The sequence below is a fragment of the Salmo salar genome, chromosome ssa03, assembly GCF_905237065.1.
Source record: "Salmo salar chromosome ssa03, Ssal_v3.1, whole genome shotgun sequence".
NCBI classification, from domain to species: Eukaryota; Metazoa; Chordata; class Actinopteri; order Salmoniformes; family Salmonidae; genus Salmo; species Salmo salar.
Window position 1 is genome coordinate 56,658,002 of NC_059444.1, and position 17,579 is coordinate 56,675,580.

Here is a 17,579-nt window from a genome sequence, read left to right on the forward strand (position 1 = left end):
CGCCCGACGGCAGCTCATAGGCAACTCTCCTACCCCGATGCATTCACGCAACACGCAAAATAAGTCCTATCCAATTATTCCCCTGAATTTTTTATAAAACTCCACTGGGAGTCCATCGACCCCCGGTGCACGACCGGGGGACATCTGGGTTACGGCCTCTGCCAGTTCATGGGACAACAGAGGAATGTCCATTTCATCCCTCTGTGCCAGAGAGAGCTTAGGGAGTCCTGCGAACAAGACCTGAGCACACATAGGATCACACACTTCTGCCCTATACAATTCAGTATAAAACTCCACAGTCCGCTCCCGCATCTCACCCACCACAGAGTCACCCGCCCATCAGACAGCCGTAGACAATGCGTACCCTTGGCTTCACTGCTCTGTTTTTCCAAACCAAAGAAGAATGAGCTGGGAGCATCCATCTCCTTGAGCATGGAGAACCTAGCTCTTACAAGTGCTCCCTTTGCTTTAACCTGGAAAAAACTGCCCAGGTCCCTACGTAATTCAGCTAAATTAGCCTGGAGGCCTACATTGCCTTGCCCCACCATCTCTACCTCCATCTCGCTAATACACCGCTGTAGTTCCCCCAATACTCTCCTAGCCTCTGAGGATGAGATAGCTGTGTACTGTTGACAGAAAAGTCTGAATTTGGACTTTCCCCACATCCCACCATTGAGTCAGAGACTTATACTCCTCTCTTCGCTGCCCCCACCTTTCCCAAAAGGTCTGGAAACCTGAGCAAAAAGTGGCATCTTGTAAGAGCTTTACATTGAACTTCCAATAGGAAGCCTGCCGGGGCCCTGGTGAAATAGATCGCCGAGCCGTGGTTATGTGGTGATCCGAAAACCCCACCGGGAGAATGGTAGCGCCCAACAGCATATTGCTCCAATTCCTAGACATGTAAAACCGATCAAGTCGGGCTTCACTCACCCTAGCCCAAAAAACCTTCACCCATGTATACTGTCTTGTGTTGGGATGTTTAGTGCTCCAAACATCCACTAGGTCGAACTGTTTAATGATGTCCCTTAACACTCCCACTGACACTGAATGAGGCTCTTCCCCATTTCTGTCTTTTGTCAAATCCATTGTACAGTTCCAGTCCCCTCCGACCACCAGCGTCTCCTCAGGCGCTACCTGTGAGAGTTCCTGTCTAAGACTCCCAAATAGAACCCCTCTTTCTCTCCCTGTATTAGGCGCATACACATTTAGAAAGACAAAACCCATGTTGTTAATTTCTGCTTTAACAACAAGCAGCCTACCCCTACACACCTCCTTTGAGGAGCAATTTTTACAGACAGACCCGGTGCAAAAAGGACTGCCACACCCTGCACTAAGATTTGTCCCATGGCTCAACACACTTGCCCCTTTCCACCTGAGTCCCCAATCGACTTCATTCAACACATCACTATGTGTCTCCTGCAGAAACAACACCTGTACGTTTTTTTGTTTTACATATTCACCCAACACACTCCTCTTTCCCGCATCTCTAGCGCCATTTATATTGAGCGAGCCTACCCGAAGAGTCTCCATAAGAATTGGGAGAAAAGCTAGCCAAGAAAGAGACCAATAGCAAAGCTCAAAAAGCCACAGTGTCAGAAAATATACATCTAAACAGTGTCTGAAGGTAAACCCTTACGCACTGTTGTGACCCACTTCCTCAACCTAAACCGTTTCCTGGGTGAGAAGACACCATGTCCCTCATTTTTCATAGCATGTTGTACTGATCTTACAAACTTTCTCGGATCAGAAACAAAAGCCTCAAGATTAACTTTTTTCCCCCTTGGTCTCATTCAGGAACCTTGTCAGTTCTCTCAACGTGTACTTAGACCCCTCTGCTTGACTGGCTGTCAGCTCCGGGCCCATTGAAGAGGAGTCTGAAAAAAATAACTCCTCTTCCTCAGACTCACTTTCCTCCTCCTCATCTCTATCTCCCACCCTGACCACCTGCCCTTCCTCTCTGGTCAGGGCATCCCCCACAGCAACAGGCAAAGTTTCCATTGTGCCTTTGACCACACCCTTTTTCCTTTTCCACTTGACCACCTTGCATAGCCTGACTAGACCCAGCCTCCGCTACCCCACCATCTCTTGCCTGACTAGACCCAGCCTCCGCTACACCACCATCTCTAGCCTGACTAGACCCAGCCTCAGCTACCCCACCATCTCTAGCCTGACTAGACCCAGCCTCAGCTACCCCACCATCTCTAGCCTGACTAGACCCAGCCTCAGCTACCCCACCATCTCTAGCCTGACTAGACCCAGCCTCAGCTACCCCACCATCTCTAGCCTGACTAGACCCAGCCTCCGCTACCCCACCATCTCTAGCCTGACTAGACCCAGCCTCAGCTACCCCACCATCTCTAGCCTGACTAGACCCAGCCTCAGCTACCCCACCATCTCTAGCCTGACTAGACCCAGCCTCAGCTACCCCACCATCTCTAGCCTGCCTAGGCCCAGCCTCATCTACACCACCATCCCTGGCATGACTAGGCCCAGCCTCATCTACACCACCATCCCTGGCATGACTAGGCCCAGCCTCTGCTGTCTTCATCTCATTACCCCCTTCACGTTGCCCTCGATTTCCCCCACTGGCGCTTGTACCCTCACCTTGTCTACGGCCTTTATGTGGGCACGCAAAGCTCTTATGCCCCAAATCTTGCTAACCCTGCATAGAGCCCCTCCCCATGCCTCACTTCAAAATGCACATTTAGCTGTTGCTCATTGTTATCCAGAAACATAAACACGAAAACTGCTAGCAAACTTACCAAAACGACTCAGCTCTTTCCTGATTTGATCATCCGTAATAAACGGAGGTAAATTTGCAACTACCACTCTTGTCGAAGGGGTATAGAGAGATGAAACTGGCACCAACACATCCCTTACAAATATTCCACTAGCAATTAGCCTACCAACCAAAGCTTTGTTCATTTCTAGAAGCAGAATGTATAAATCCAGCTCCTTTCTGTTCACCGACCGCGAGCAGAACCTCCTCCACCTTAACTCCATTCTCAGGAACACACCTGAATCCATGCTCCGCGCTAGGCTGAGAAGCCATTGTGCACAAATAGAGATACAGAGGGGGAGAGAGGGAGAGAGGGACTAAAGTCAACCTGGGACCCTAATCCTATCACAGATACACTGCATGATCAAAAGTATGTGGACACCTGCATCTCATAACAAAATCATGGGCATTAATATGGAGGCTATAACAGCCTCTACTCTTCTGTGATTAGGCCTGGCTCGCAGTTGGCGTTCCCATTTATCCCAAAGGTGTACAATGGGGTTGCGGTCAGGGCTTTGTGCAGGCCAGTCAAGTTCTTCCACACCGATCTCGAGAGAACCATTTCTGTATGGACCTCGCTTTGTGCACTGGGGCATTGTCATGCTGAAAAAGGCCCTTCCCTAGACGTTTCCACTTCACAATAACAGCACTTACAGTTGATCGGGGCAGCTCTAGCAGAGCAGACATTTTATGAGCTGCATCCTATGACGGTGCCATGTTGAAAGTCATTGAGCTCTAAAGAACGGCTATTCTACTGCTAATGTTTGTCTGTGGGGATTGCATGGCTTGGTGCTTGGGTTTATGCACCTGTCAGCAACAGGTGTGGCTGAAGTAGCCGAATCCACTAATTTGAAGGGGTGTCCACATACTTTTATGTATGTATGGTATGTATTGTATGGATGGATGGATGGATGGTATTATCATACCGCAGATCCTGTCTGTCTGTCTGTCTGTCTGTCTGTCTGTCTGTCTGTCTGTCTGTCTGTCTGTCTGTCTGTCTGTCTGTCTGTCTGTCTGTCTGTCTGTCTGTCTGTCTGTCTGTCTGTCTGTCTGTCTGTCTGTCTGTCTGTCTGTCTGTCTGTCTGTCTGTCTGTCTGTCTGTCTGTTCGTTCGTCTGTCTGTCTGTTCGTCTGTCTGTCTGTCTGTCTGTCTGTCTGTCTGTCTGTCTGCTCTCTGTCTGTCTGTCTGTCTGTCTCGTCTGTCTGTCTGTCCTGTCTGTTCGTCTGTCTGTCTGTCTTCGTCTGTCTGTCTGTCTGTCGTCTGTCTGTCTGTCTGTCTGTCCGTCTGTCTGTCTGTCTGTCTGTCTGTCTGTCTGTCTGTCTGTCGTCTGTCTGTCTGTCTGTCTGTCTGTCTGTCTGTCTGTCTGTCTGTCTGTCTGTCTGTCTGTCTGTCTGTCTGTCTGTCTGTCTGTCTGTCTGTCTGTCTGTCTGTCTGTCTCACCTATATGTCCAATGTCAGCTTCATCATCATTCATCTCCAGTGTGTATATGGTGCCTGGTCCAGACAGTCTCCTCCATGGTGGGGATCTCATAGCTTTATTACTGAGATTTATAGCCTCTTTATGGAGCAGACTCCCAGTAGAAGTGCCTCTCTGCTCTTACACCAATGGCTCCTCATACTTGGTCTTTCCCACTGGAGGGAGGGAGGGACTGTGTGTGTGTGTGTGTGTGTGTGTGTGTGAAGTCTTTAAGGGCCTCTCTCTCAGCCCCAGCCCTCCTGGCATCACTTCATTCCATTTCATTTCCCCCTTTAATGGCTGCTGAGCTTGGGAATGGACCATTACCCTCCCTCTACCGCTCTCTACCTCCATCACCTCTCTCTCTTTTTCTCTTTCTCTCTCTCTGTCCATCGCCGAGTATCACCATGGCGAGGGCCGCTAATGAATCGAGACGTATTTTTTATGGCGAATGAGGGGGCTCTATCTAGAGGGAGAGAGATTTTATTTCTGACACTCTCTTTCTCTCTCGCTCTCTCTTTCTTTTTCTTTTTTTCCATGGTTGAATGATGTCTGTGTAGTTATGAGTGTGTCCACGTGACTGTTGAGTCACGGTAGTCTCCTTTTATGCACTCTGGACCTGCGTTGGTAGTAACCAACTCGCTAGCTACCAACTGGTCCTAATGGCCTGGTACTCAGGGCTCTACTGTCCCTCGAACCACTCTGACACCAATCCAAATGCAATCGAAAATAATGAAAATAATGGTAAACGTATAGGCCTAGGCGATGCTGTTAGTTCATTGATTGTGCAGGGCGGCTTACAGAGTTAGCCTACAATTATAGTGAATTTTTATTTGATTTTGAATAGCCCAGTAATAGAGAATTAAAAAAATATTTTTGTAATTCATAGAATGACACATGACCTTTTTCAGCTACAGAATATCTCGCCGCCGTACATTTCCACTCCTTCATTCCTTTCTCGAGCGTGCAGAGAGAAGGGCTGTCAACAGTTTTAATTAAAGTATGTTTTGTAGTGAAAACATGTTACTATCAGTGTCCCCTAACAGATTTCACTTGGTTTCCAAAATGAAGCATTGAGTAGCTACAGGAACGGGGTTGGCGAGCCCATGGCATACAGAGTTTTGGCGGAATATCGCCTGCCGCACAGCGAGAGGCTGCATGCTTCTCAAACAGCGGTTGATGCCTGGCGTGAAATAACCGGAGCGTGATTGAAAAAAACGAACCAGGGGGAAAGTGGCCTCCATTCGCTATACGAGCCTGTACGGATTACGTCTTTTTTTCCCCCGCTGCCCGTGTACCTGCCCATTTCATAATGGGACATTCTAAATCCAACAATTTTGACATATTAGTAAAGACGAGATTAAATCAAGAATAGTCTGATTGGTGTAAAAATGATCACTTGATGAGAAAACAGCGTGTGCAGCCTGAGGCAAGGAACAGAGCACCAGCTTTTTGCAACTTTCTCAAGTCATCAATAGCCTATAGTCGCATCATGCAGCCCATATATCTTTTGACCAAATTTTAAGACATTCTAACGTTTGTATTATTCACAACTAAATCTAGTGTATAGAACCTGTTTCAAGTGATAAGTTATATGCTCAACATAGCTGCTTAATATGCGCACTTGCTCTGGAATGGGGGAGAAATATCCTTTCTATTTTATTCAGCTAAGTTCAATTGGGCTCCTGAGTGGCGCAGCGGTCTAAGGCACTGCATCTCAGTGCTAGAGGCGTCACTACAGACTCTGGTTTGGTTCCAGGCTGTATCACAACCGGCCGCGATTGGGAGTCCCATTGGGCGGCGCACAATTGGCCCAGCGTTGTCCAGGTTAGGCCGTCATTGTAAACTGACTTGCCTAGTTAAATAAAGGTTAAATAAATAACAAATTATATTCGTATTGCTATAATATTAATGGCACTGGACTTATAAGCATATATTGTCTGAAAAATGAACAATATGGCATGGCACATAGCCAGATAACATGCACAAGGCCAATTCATATTCCTTCATATCATAATGTTTCTTAAGACCTGCCTGATATAAATAATGCATTTATTTTGATAGTGTATATTCAGTTGATTTATTAGACTTTTTTAAATGTGGTAAGTCCTGGAGATGATAAATCTATTTATGTTAATTAACGGTCAATTACTGTGAGACCGGCAGTCTTTTGCATGACAATAACCGGCTGACAAAATGTAATGACTGCCCTAGTCACCTACATAGGGTGGCTAGCCATGCTGAAATATATGCACTTGAGGGTTTGAGTTTGCGTGAATAATCCCTGCTGAAAAGAACTGCATATACCAGCATACATTTTAAGCTGGTCCATGCTGGTCAGTGCTGGTTGGATACTGGTCACACTGGTCTGACTAGCATGGTCTAGTTGATTGACCAACATGTTCTAGCTGGTCAAGCTGGTCTGACCAGCATGGTCTAACTGGTTATGCTGGTTTTGAACACTGGTGGCCAGCCTTTGTTGTGTTTTGAACACTGGTGGCCAGCCTTTGTTGCGTTTTGAACATTGGTGGCCAGCCTTTGTTGCGCTTTGAACACTGGTGGCCAGCCTTTGTTGCGCTTTGAACACTGGTGGCCAGCCTTTGTTGCTTTTTGAACACTGGTGGCCAGCCTTTTGTTGCGTTTTGAACAGCTGGTGGCCAGCCTTTGTTGCTGTTTTGAACAGCTGGTGGCCAGCCTTTGTTGCGCTTTGAACACTGGTGGCCAGCCTTTGTTGCGCTTTGAACACTGGTGGCCAGCCTTTGTTGCTTTTTGAACACTGGTGGCCAGCCTTTGTTGCGTTTTGAACACTGGTGGCCAGCCTTTGTTGCGTTTTGAACACTGGTGGCCAGCCTTTGTTGCGCTTTGAACACTGGTGGCCAGCCTTTGTTGCGCTTTGAACACTGGTGGCCAGCCTTTGTTTCGCTTTGAACACTGGTGGCCAGCCTTTGTTGCGCTTTGAACACTGGTGGTAAAAACAATTATGTACCCCCCCCCCATTACTAATATCAGCTTATGCTGGTATCCAAGATGATCCATGCTGATCTATGCTGGTCCAGCATTGTCTAGCTGGTAAAGCTAATATAATCTTTTCCCAGCATGCTCTATTGCAGTAGATTTTGTATTTTTTTTGGCTTCAATATCTTTTTGATTTTATGTGTTTGTGATTAATTAATCGTATGCCATCGATAGTTGAATCGATAGTTACAAATCGGGATATTATTTTTGACTATGTTTGCATTGTATCGTTTTGACTATCGCAATACTGTTTTTTCGCTTGTTGGCTGTACCGGCACCAAAACTCCTTCATAGCTTGTTTCTCCATCTTCTTTTTAAAATAGGGAGCCTATTTGTTTTCAGAACTTTTATTTCCATGACTGATCACTTGTTTTCTCATGTTCTCTCGTCTCTCTGCAGCAGACATACGATCAGCAATATGTTTGGAACATCGATTTGCAATAAAATCACAGTATCAAATCGCAATACATATAGTGTCGTGAGAATATCGTGAGGTCCCCTGGCATTTCCCAGCCCTAGTATGTGTGCGTGCCTGTGTTAGTGAGCGTGTGCACGGCTTTCTCATTTGCCGTCTGGCCCTGAGGAAACGGCTCCATGAAGACCAATTATGTCCCTCCGCCTTCCTCTCCTACAGATGCCAATCAATCAATTAACCAATCGATACTCATCTGCTAAGCTCGTCCGGCCCACGAGCCAGCAACATCAGGCGCCGCAATCAATTACTTTTCGCCTCGCGGTTCACTGGAGGGTTGCCTGATCTTCGGCGTTTTATTCCTCCTGTCCCTCCTTCCTCTCCTCCTTCCATCAAGACCCCTCCCTCCCTCCTGTGTATGATGACCACAAATGTTTATTTTCTTCCTCCCAAGTTTCTGGGCTTGGAACAGCTACACAGCAGTGTAGCTAACTATAGCTGTGGGAATAGTGTTAGAGAGAGAGAGAGAGAGAGAGAGGCATAGTGTTTTCCCCCAGTTCCCTTTTGACTTCCTGGCTGAATTTACAATCGACTGTTGGACCACCCACTTTGATGGAGTGTGTATTTATGTGCGTGTGTTTGTTCGGAGGTGGGGGACGGGGACGACGGGGAGGGTAAATGACAGCTTTCATTATCGATGGTGGCAGGATTGCCCGGTGTGTTTTACAGTCTTGCTGTTTCTCATCTTAAACACAGACACACACACACACACACACACACACACACACACACACACACACACACACACACACACACACACACACACACACACACCAGTGGGGATGGGGTCCTATGGGTTGTTTGTCGTCAGTGTGAGTATCGATTGGCTCAGTTTGATGTTATTCCGCTTTGTCACAGAAATGAGTGGACACCGTAGGACGGGGGGTGGAGGACGTGTGTGTGTGTGTGTCTTTTGTTATGACTTCAGCCCCCGCGCCACAGCAAACAAAGAAAAGTACGAGGGGTTCTCGACAACAATTACAAAAATCCAACAAAAGTGCTTTAACAATGATTCTTTTTTTTTATATATCGTTTTTTGGGGGAAACCCTCTTGTAGTCTGTGGTTGTCTGAGCAGGGTTAGAATCAACATCAGCGTATCATCACCCCCACCATTATCATTACCTTTTCATTATCGCTACGTCTCACCGCCGTGAAATGATCACAGCTATCTGCACTTGCTGTTGTACCATCCGTCAGCAATGTACTATCATCATCATCATCATCATCGTCATCTCTCACAAAAGGTATTCACACTCATTCCACCTTTTTCTCCAGGCAAAAACATGCCTTTTACCCTTTACCACACAAACATATTCTGACTCTTTCAGGATATCAGAGCCCCTCTGAAGCCTAAGATGTCTTTATCAAAGATGGAGCCTTAGGGGAGGGGGGCATGAGGTGAATATGAAGACGTCCTCAGTCTCAGCTCACACATCTGAGGGAAGAAGTAAATGCCTGGAGATTGAGAAGCCTAGCTAGCTCTCCCCATCCCCTTTTTTAGCACTATTGTTTCTTCCCTTTTCCCTGATGGGACTAGCTAGCGCGTCTGGAGCTTTCCCCCCTGTTTCTTGTTAGCCTCCATTAGCCTGCTAATATTGCTAACTCCACTAGCAGTGTATTAGAAATGTGTTGTAGGTATTAGCCTACCCAGCACTTATTCCTCACTGCATCTTGGAATCCCGATGAATTGTAAATGGTGGCCTTAGCGATACCAGCTGCAGCCTGGTTATGTTTTTATTTTGCGTTGGCACTGCTAGCCTCAATTACAACATGTGTCCTTGCCTGAATGATGTTAAAAGTATTAGCCCTGTCAGCCTCCTTAGCTCTGCTAGCGTCGAACAACTGTCCATATCAAGCCCATTGTCAACCCCAACCATTACTAAAGGCCATTAGCCTTATAACGTAAGCCCACCATAACCCTAGCCTTGATACATTAGCCAACGAAGCTCCTACAGCCTGGTAGGCATTGAGGAGACATGGAGAGCCCTAGGCCACATTACCTTTTAGAGCACTAGGCTACATTAGCAGGAAGTAGCAGCTGGCAGCAGGGGTCCTCTCCATCTCACGCGCCACTAAGCCTGGTATTCAGAACCATTAGAGGGCTGTACTGTAATGTAGGTGATACCGCGACCAACAGCAGCATTGGCTTGTAGATGAAAGTACAGCAACGGAGGAAGCGGGAGGGTGACGTACTGCATAGTGGATATTACAGGATAGTAATGGAGGGAAATGGAGGAGTGGGTGGTTGACTTACAGGGGGACGTACTGTACAGCAGGATAGGAGTAGTGGTGTTAATGTGTCTGCGTACGTATGCATGAGCGCATCTGTGTGCACATCCATGTGTATGTGCTGTAGGCATGTTGGATTATGGATATGTGAAAAGGGCTCTGTGTATTTCTATGGATGGATGGATGGATGTATGTGGGTGGATGCTTGTGTGAGACAGTGTGTGTGTGTGTGAGAGAGAGAGAGAGAGCTGTTGACTGTGGCAGTGACTGATAGGAACAGCCAAGGGTGTGTCTGTGAGGGATCATGGGGGGGTCAACGTCCTCTAACCTATGACCTCTAACCCCTGTGGCTTTGCCAGTCTCAGGGACAGATGGGGCCTTCCCACTCTCAGGCCCTATGAAGGGCCCCTACATAGTCACCTCATAAAGCACTACTAACACTACAGGCCACTTCCTTTACACTGAAGCTTTGACTATGTATTTTCCTCCAAACCAGGGGTGGGCAAAATACAGATGATTATTTTGGGTTCAAATACCACTCCAGGCCACACTTGAATGAACTAAAACTAGATAGAAAGTGTGTAGAATGTATAATGGACCTATGTCTTTTCAAATAACTGCCCGCTTTCTGGCCTGCAGATTGATTTTGACGAACAAATCAGTCCAAAACAAACCTGTGTGGCCGTTTTTTGAAATCCTGATGTGGCCATCTAGCCAAATAGATTGCCCACCCCTGGTCTAGAACAAGGGGATGGTGTGTAACTGAGAGAGCAAGAGAGAGAGTTAGTTTTTTGGGAGGGGATAGACAATGGCTCTAAAGAGAGTCCAATCCTTTGCTCTTCCACAGTGGTTCCCAAACCAATGTTCCTAAGAATCAAATCTTACAGTTGGTATCTGTGATCCACCGTTTGAGAAACCTTACTACTATGATTGGCACAAGACCAGTCATTATAGGTGTGATATAAGGGACTAGAAAATACCTGGAATCACCATTCCTCTCCACTTCCTCCTTTCTATAGAGGAGTTTTGTGCTGGCCGAACCCCATCGCGCTGGCCGAACCCCATCGCGCTGGCCGAACCCCATCGCGCGGACACACAGACACGTTACTCAATGCACCATGCTTTAGGGAACCCTGCTGTCTGTTGTTTTCCTGACACCTCAGCTGATGAGTATGCTGACTGCCATATGGTATGTTAAATCAGTGTGTGTGTGTTTTTGAGTGAGTTTATACTATTTATACATGCCTCATAAATGTTTTGTCCATGCGTATACATTCTATAAATGTGTATGAGTGTTGAATGTGTTTAGTTGTCTATGCATACAGACTGTTAATGTTTTGGACAGTGATTTTGGTCTACTAGGATGGTCATATTTTATGTATGTGGGCCTACAGGAAAATGTGTGTGTGTGTGTGTGTGTGTGTGTGTGTGTGTGTGTGTGTGTGTGTGTGTGTGTGTGTGTGTGTGTGTGTGTGTGTGTGTGTGTGTGTGTGTGTGTGTGTGTGTGTGTGTGTGTGTGTGTGGTAGATCTCCAGCACTCACTGGATCTCTGTCCTCAGTCACACTCAGTCAGAGGAAGGGGGTTTACAGCCTACTGTAGCTAGAGCGGAGAACTAGCTAAACAGCCTAGCTATCCTAGGATATTAATAGCCCACCACTCGATATTAATAACCCACCATACGTTTCAGACAGTATAGGCACTTTTGGAAGCCATGTCGATTAGCATGAGGGTAGTAATGGTTTATAGATGGACAATGGAGGGTTACAGAGGGATGGTAGAAGAGATGCTGCAGAGAGAGTCAGATTATTACTAGCTATATACAAAAAAAGTGTTGCTGAAGTAAAAGAAGTAAAAGAAGTTTTCCATATGCACAAAAGCTTTTTTCTCTCAAATTGTGTGCAACAATCTGTTTACATCCCTGTTAGTGAGCATTTCTCCTTTGCCAAGATAATCCATCCACCTGACAGGTGTGGTATATCAAGAAGCTGATTAAACAGCATGATCATTACACAGGTGTACCTTGTGCTGGGGACAATAAAAGGCCACTCTAAAATGTGCAGTTTTGTCACACAATACAATCCCACAGATGCCTCAAGTTGAGGGAGCATGCAATTGGCATGCTGACTGCATCACTGTCCACCAAAGATGTTGCCAGTGAATTGAATGTTAATTTCTCTACCATAAGCCGCCTCCAACGTCGTTTTTGAGAATTTGGCGGAATGCTCCGTGGTGGTGGGATTATGGTATGGGCAGGCATAAACCACAGACAACAAACACAATTGTATTTTATCGATGGCAATTTGAATGCACAGAGATACCATGACGAGATCCTGAGGCCCATTGTCGTGCCATTCATCCGCCACCATCACCTCATATATCAGCATGATAATACATGGTCCCATGTCGCAAGGGTCTGTACACAATTCCTGGAAGCTGAAAATGTCCCAGTTCTTCCATGGTCTGCATACTCACCAGACATGTCACCCATTGAGCAAGTTCGGGGTGCTCTGGATTGACATGTTGGCATGTTCCACTTCCCACCAATATCCAGAAACTTCACACAGCCATTGAAGAGGAGTGGAAGAACCATCCACAGGCCACAATCAACAGCCTGATCCAACGCTATGCGAAGGAGATGTGTTGCATGAGGCAAGTGGTGGTCTCACCAGATACTGACTGGTTCTCTGATTCACACCCCTACCTTTTCACAGGTATGTGTGACCAACAGATGCATATATCATTTCCAGTCATGCCTAATTCATTCATTTCAATTGACTGATTTCCTTATATGGGTCTCGTTTATTTATGCATATCGGGTCAGGTGGGAAATTCATGGATCTATTTCGCAACTTTTTGGACCCGTGAAGACCTCAACTCTGAGTTAATTTTATTTATTTTTATTTAACTAGGCAAGTCCGTTACACAAATTCTTATTTACAATGACGGCCTAGGAACAACGGGTTAACTGCCTTGTTCAGAGGCAGAACGACAGATTTGTACCTTGTCTGCTCTGGGATTCGATCCAGCAGCCTTTCCGTTACTGGCCCAACGCTCGAACCACTAGGGTACATTCCGCCCCTAATGGATGTGAGTTAGTGGCGTATGGTCACTACTGAATTCTGACTGGCTGAGAGTTAATGCTCACTGATGACTGTAGTGGTTACTATAAGTGGTGATGAGTGTGGCAGTACTGGCTATTAGTTACCTATTTCTGCAGGGTCCTGTCAAATTTGTTCCCCCGTACTGTCCTGATCCAGAGTTCTGGAGAGTGCGCCGATGGAAGGGGGGGGGGGGGGGGTTAATCTATATTAAGTAAACGTTCTTAGGCCTGCTGCCAGTTCCTGTTGAATGTCGATCCTGTCCTGTCCCGAATTTGACTCTAGAACTTCATTCCCATTCCTGCCTGAATCCAGTGGGCCCTGCTAGACCTGCAGGAGTCCTGTTCCTGTGTCAGTCTCTAGTGTCAGTGGTTTGCATATACAGTGGGGTCTGAAATGATTGACACCCCTTGATAAAGAAGGGCAGAAATGACTGTATAACAATAAATAGTTCAAATACTAAGCTGTATTGTATGCTCATAAAACAAATCCTACTTTTTTTCTTCTTCTGAAAGATAAGGGTCAAAATTATCGACACCCCTACTTTAAATCCCTTTCAATACCTCACTTTGCGAGGATCATGCCACTGAGCCTTTTTCTAAAATGTTTTTATGAGTTGGAGAAAACGTTGGGAGGGATCTTAGACCATTCCTCCATACAGAATCCTTTCAGATCCTTTGTCTGGACTTATGGACTTCTCAATTGAAACCAAAAGTTTTCAATGGATTTTAAGTCATGCCATCCAACAAATGTAAGTGCCTGGAGTTTGATAAACAGCATTGGCACTTGGATTGGAACCGGTGCTTCGGTCAGAAGACATGAACATAGAGGTCTTTTGGCCACGCACACCAGTGGTGGGTTTGGCGTCGAAATGAGAATGCATGAACAGAAAAGAACCCCATATCTACTGTAAAATATGGTGGTAAATTTTTGTTATGGGACTATTTTGCTTCCGCTGGTCCTGCGGCCTTTATTAAGGTCAATAACTTTTCCTGTCTGAATCTGTGGTCAATAACTTTTCCTGTCTGAATCTGTGGTCAATAACTTTTCCTGTCTGAATCCGTGGTCAATAACTTTTCCTGTCTGAATCCGTGGTCAATAACTTTTCCTGTCTCTGCCAGGAGGCTGACACTTGGCAGCAAGTGGATCTTCCAGCAAGACGACAACCCCAAACACACATCAAAATCCACAGAGAAATTGTTCAATGGCCACGAAATCAACATTTTGCAATGGGCCATCTCGGTATCCGGAATTGATACCCATCGAAAACCTGTGGATTGAATTGAAGAGGGCAGCCCATAAGCGCAGACAAAGGATTTCAAGGATCTAGAAGGATTCTGTATGGAGGAATGGCCTGAGAACCGTCCCAATGTGTTCTCCAACTCAGTGCCCTTATCCCGGCAAGGTGAGATATTGAAAGGTATTGAAAACAGGGGTGTCAATCATTTTGACCACTACCTTTTTGAGAAAAACTGTATTACTTGTTAAGCAAAATCTCTTTCTCTGGGCAATTGGTTGTATAAAATAATATCATTTTCAAATTTTATTGAGCATACAAAATAGCTTAGTATTTGAATTATTTGATACATATTTGCTCATCTTTATCAAGAGTGTCACCCCACTGTATGTGTGAGTATGTACCTGCCCACGCATGTGTCTGGGTCAACACACACACGTGTGTTCATGGTGTGTTGTCAAACATGTATATTCATGTTATATGAGAGAGTTAGATACATATTCGACATGTGTACATCCAGTGTTTAATTTTCCGTTTATTTTCCGATAATTCTACATATGAGCAGGAATATCCTTGAATCTCCACCAATTCGTCGACACCCAGTGGGTGATTTAATGCTCACGCACAATGTTCGTTATGGTATGTCTTGTCCTTAAGGCCTCCCCTATACTCCATTTTCCATTTTATTCTGCACCCCCTGTTCTATGTTGTCTCTCCTCTGTGATTGGCTGTGAAGTAACTGACATACTGATCAAAGGGTTTGGTCGCAGCATGTAATATATGCACCCATATATATTCATACTGGAAGATCAAGTAGTTTGTCAAGGATGTACAGACACACTCTTTTCTTTTTTTCTTCTCTTCTCCTCTTCCCTTCTCCTCTCCTCTTCGCTCTATTTTCTCTCTTTTCTCTCCTCTTCTCTTCCCTTCCCTTCTTTTTTCTCCTCTCCACTTATTTTGTCTCTTCTCTTTTCTCTCTCTTCTCTCTCTTCTTCTCTTTTCTCTCTCTTCTCTCTTCTTCTTTTCTCTCTCTCTTCTTTTCTCTCTCTCTTCTCTCTCTCTTCTATTTTCTCTCTCTTTTCTCCCTCTCCTCTCCTCTTCCCTTCTCTTTTCTCTCTTTTCTCTCCTCTTCTCTTCTCCTATTCCCTTCTCTTTTCTCATCTTCTCTTCCCTTCTCTCTCTTCTTTTTTCTCCTCTTCTTTTTTCTCCTCTTCTTTTCTCTCCTTTTCTCTCTCTCTTTTCTCTTTTCTCTCCTTTCTCTCTCTTCACTTTTCTCTCTCCTCTCCTCTTCCCTTCCCTTCTCTTTTCTCTCCTCTTTTTTCTCGCTCTTCTCTCTCTTTTCCCTCTCCTCTTTTCCCTTCTCTTTTCTGTTTTCTCTCTCTTCTGTTTTCTCTCTCTTCTCTTTTCTCTCCTCTTCTCTTTTCTCTCCTCTTCTCTTCTCTTCCCTTCTCTTCTTTTTTCTCCTCTCCTCTTTTCTCTCTTCTCTCTCTTTTTTGTCTCTTCTCTCTCTTTTTTGTCTCTTCTCTTTTCTCTTTTTTGTCTCTTCTCTTTTCTCTCTCTTCTCTTTTCATTCCTCTTCCCTTCTCTTTTCCAACTACTGCCAGGTTTGTGTATTCTGATGCAGCCAGTGTTGGTTACATACCGTAGATGTATAGAGATGCATATATTTATGAACTCCCACTTCTTTATGTAGTCACTGGCTTATGCCTCTCTTGTGTGGCCACGCCTTCTTTTCCTCTCTCAATATAGCTGTCTCTGTTTCTCTCTCTCCTCTCTCAATATAGCAGTCTCTGTTCTCTCTCTCTCTCTCTCTCCTCTCTCAATATAGCTGTCTCTGTTTCTCTCTCTCCTCTCTCAATATAGCAGTCTCTGTTCTCTCTCTCTCTCCTCTCTCAATATAGCAGTCTCTGTTCTCTCTCTCTCTCTCTCTCCTCTCTCAATATAGCAGTCTCTGTTTCTCTCTCTCCTCTCTCAATATAGCAGTCTCTGTTCTCTCTCTCTCCTCTCTTTTTCTCCTCTCTCAATATAGCAGTCTCTGTTCTCTCTCTCTCTCTCTCCTCTCTCAATATAGCAGTCTCTGTTTCTCTCTCTCCTCTCTCAATATAGCAGTCTCTGTTCTCTCTCTCTCCTCTCTTTTTCTCCTCTCTCAATATAGCAGTCTCTGTTCTCTCTCTCTCTCTCTCTCCTCTCTCAATATAGCAGTCTCTGTTTCTCTCTCTCCTCTCTCAATATAGCAGTCTCTGTTCTCTCTCTCTCCTCTCTTTTTCTCCTCTCTCAATATAGCAGTCTCTGTTTCTCTCTCTCTCTCTCTCTCCTCTCTCTATATAGCAGTCTCTGTTTCTCTCTCTCCTCTCTCAATATAGCAGTCTCTGTTCTCTCTCTCTCCTCTCTTTTTCTCCTCTCTCAATATAGCAGTCTCTGTTTCTCTCTCTCCTCTCCTTTTCTCCTCTCTCAATATAGCAGTCTCTGTTCTCTCTCTCTCCTCTCTTTTTCTCCTCTCTCAATATAGCAGTCTATGTTTCTCTCTCTCCTCTCTTTTTCTCCTCTCTCAATATAGCAGTCTCTGTTCTCTCTCTCTCCTCTCTTTTTCTCCTCTCTCAATATAGCAGTCTCTGTTTCTGTCTCTCTCCTCTCTCTCACACTGATACAAATACACTGATACACACACACACACTGATGCACTGGTATACACACATGCCCATGATTAAATGAACGAGTGCATGGCTATGTAAAGGGGACCTATGGGGTTTAACCTACTTAGTAGGGTGTTTTAATAATGTATGAGCGAGATTTGAAAGCGGCGAGCACAACAAGGTATCTTCATCCGCTTCCTCTCGCTTTGATCTAACCCTCCTCCCCCGCTCCCTGTCTCTCTTTCCCCCTTTCTCGCCATCACGCTCTCTCCCTCTGTATCCTTTGAACGTGTTCTACCCAGTGCATTGTGCTAAAGCTCAGGGTAGAAGCTCAAATTCCCAGGTGGGATCTGTGAGCGGCAAGACGGATGTAGCCAATTTTGATGGATGGTGTTCCTTCTCAGGGAAGGATGAATGGGTGGGTTGGTATATGGATGGATGGGTGAATGGATATATGAAAAATTTGAGCATGAGAGTCGTGTGTGTGTGTGTATATACGTGTAATACGTGGTCTGAATTAACTGCATCTTGTTCTGTTCCTATAAGGGTTCGTCGTCATGTTTCTGTTCCTATAAGGGTTCGTCGTCATGTTTCTGTTCCTATAACGGTTCTTCATCATGTTTCCGTTCCTATAACGGTTCTTCGTCATGTTTCTGTT

General features: G+C 45.4%; 1 protein-coding gene across 6 annotated transcripts in view; it reads left to right on the forward strand.

The window, feature by feature from the left end:
- LOC106600859 (retinoic acid receptor alpha) overlaps window positions 1-17,579 on the forward strand; it is a 172,092-nt gene that overhangs the window by 56,537 nt on the left and 97,976 nt on the right. Inside the window, exon 1 of one of the 6 annotated variants that reach the window (XM_014192582.2) lies at window positions 14,168-14,456. The exons of the other annotated variants lie outside the window; for them this stretch is intronic. The gene's annotated coding sequence lies outside the window, so the exon portion shown is untranslated. Of the gene's footprint in view, window positions 1-14,167; window positions 14,457-17,579 lie in introns of those variants that run through there. 6 annotated transcript variants of the gene reach the window in all.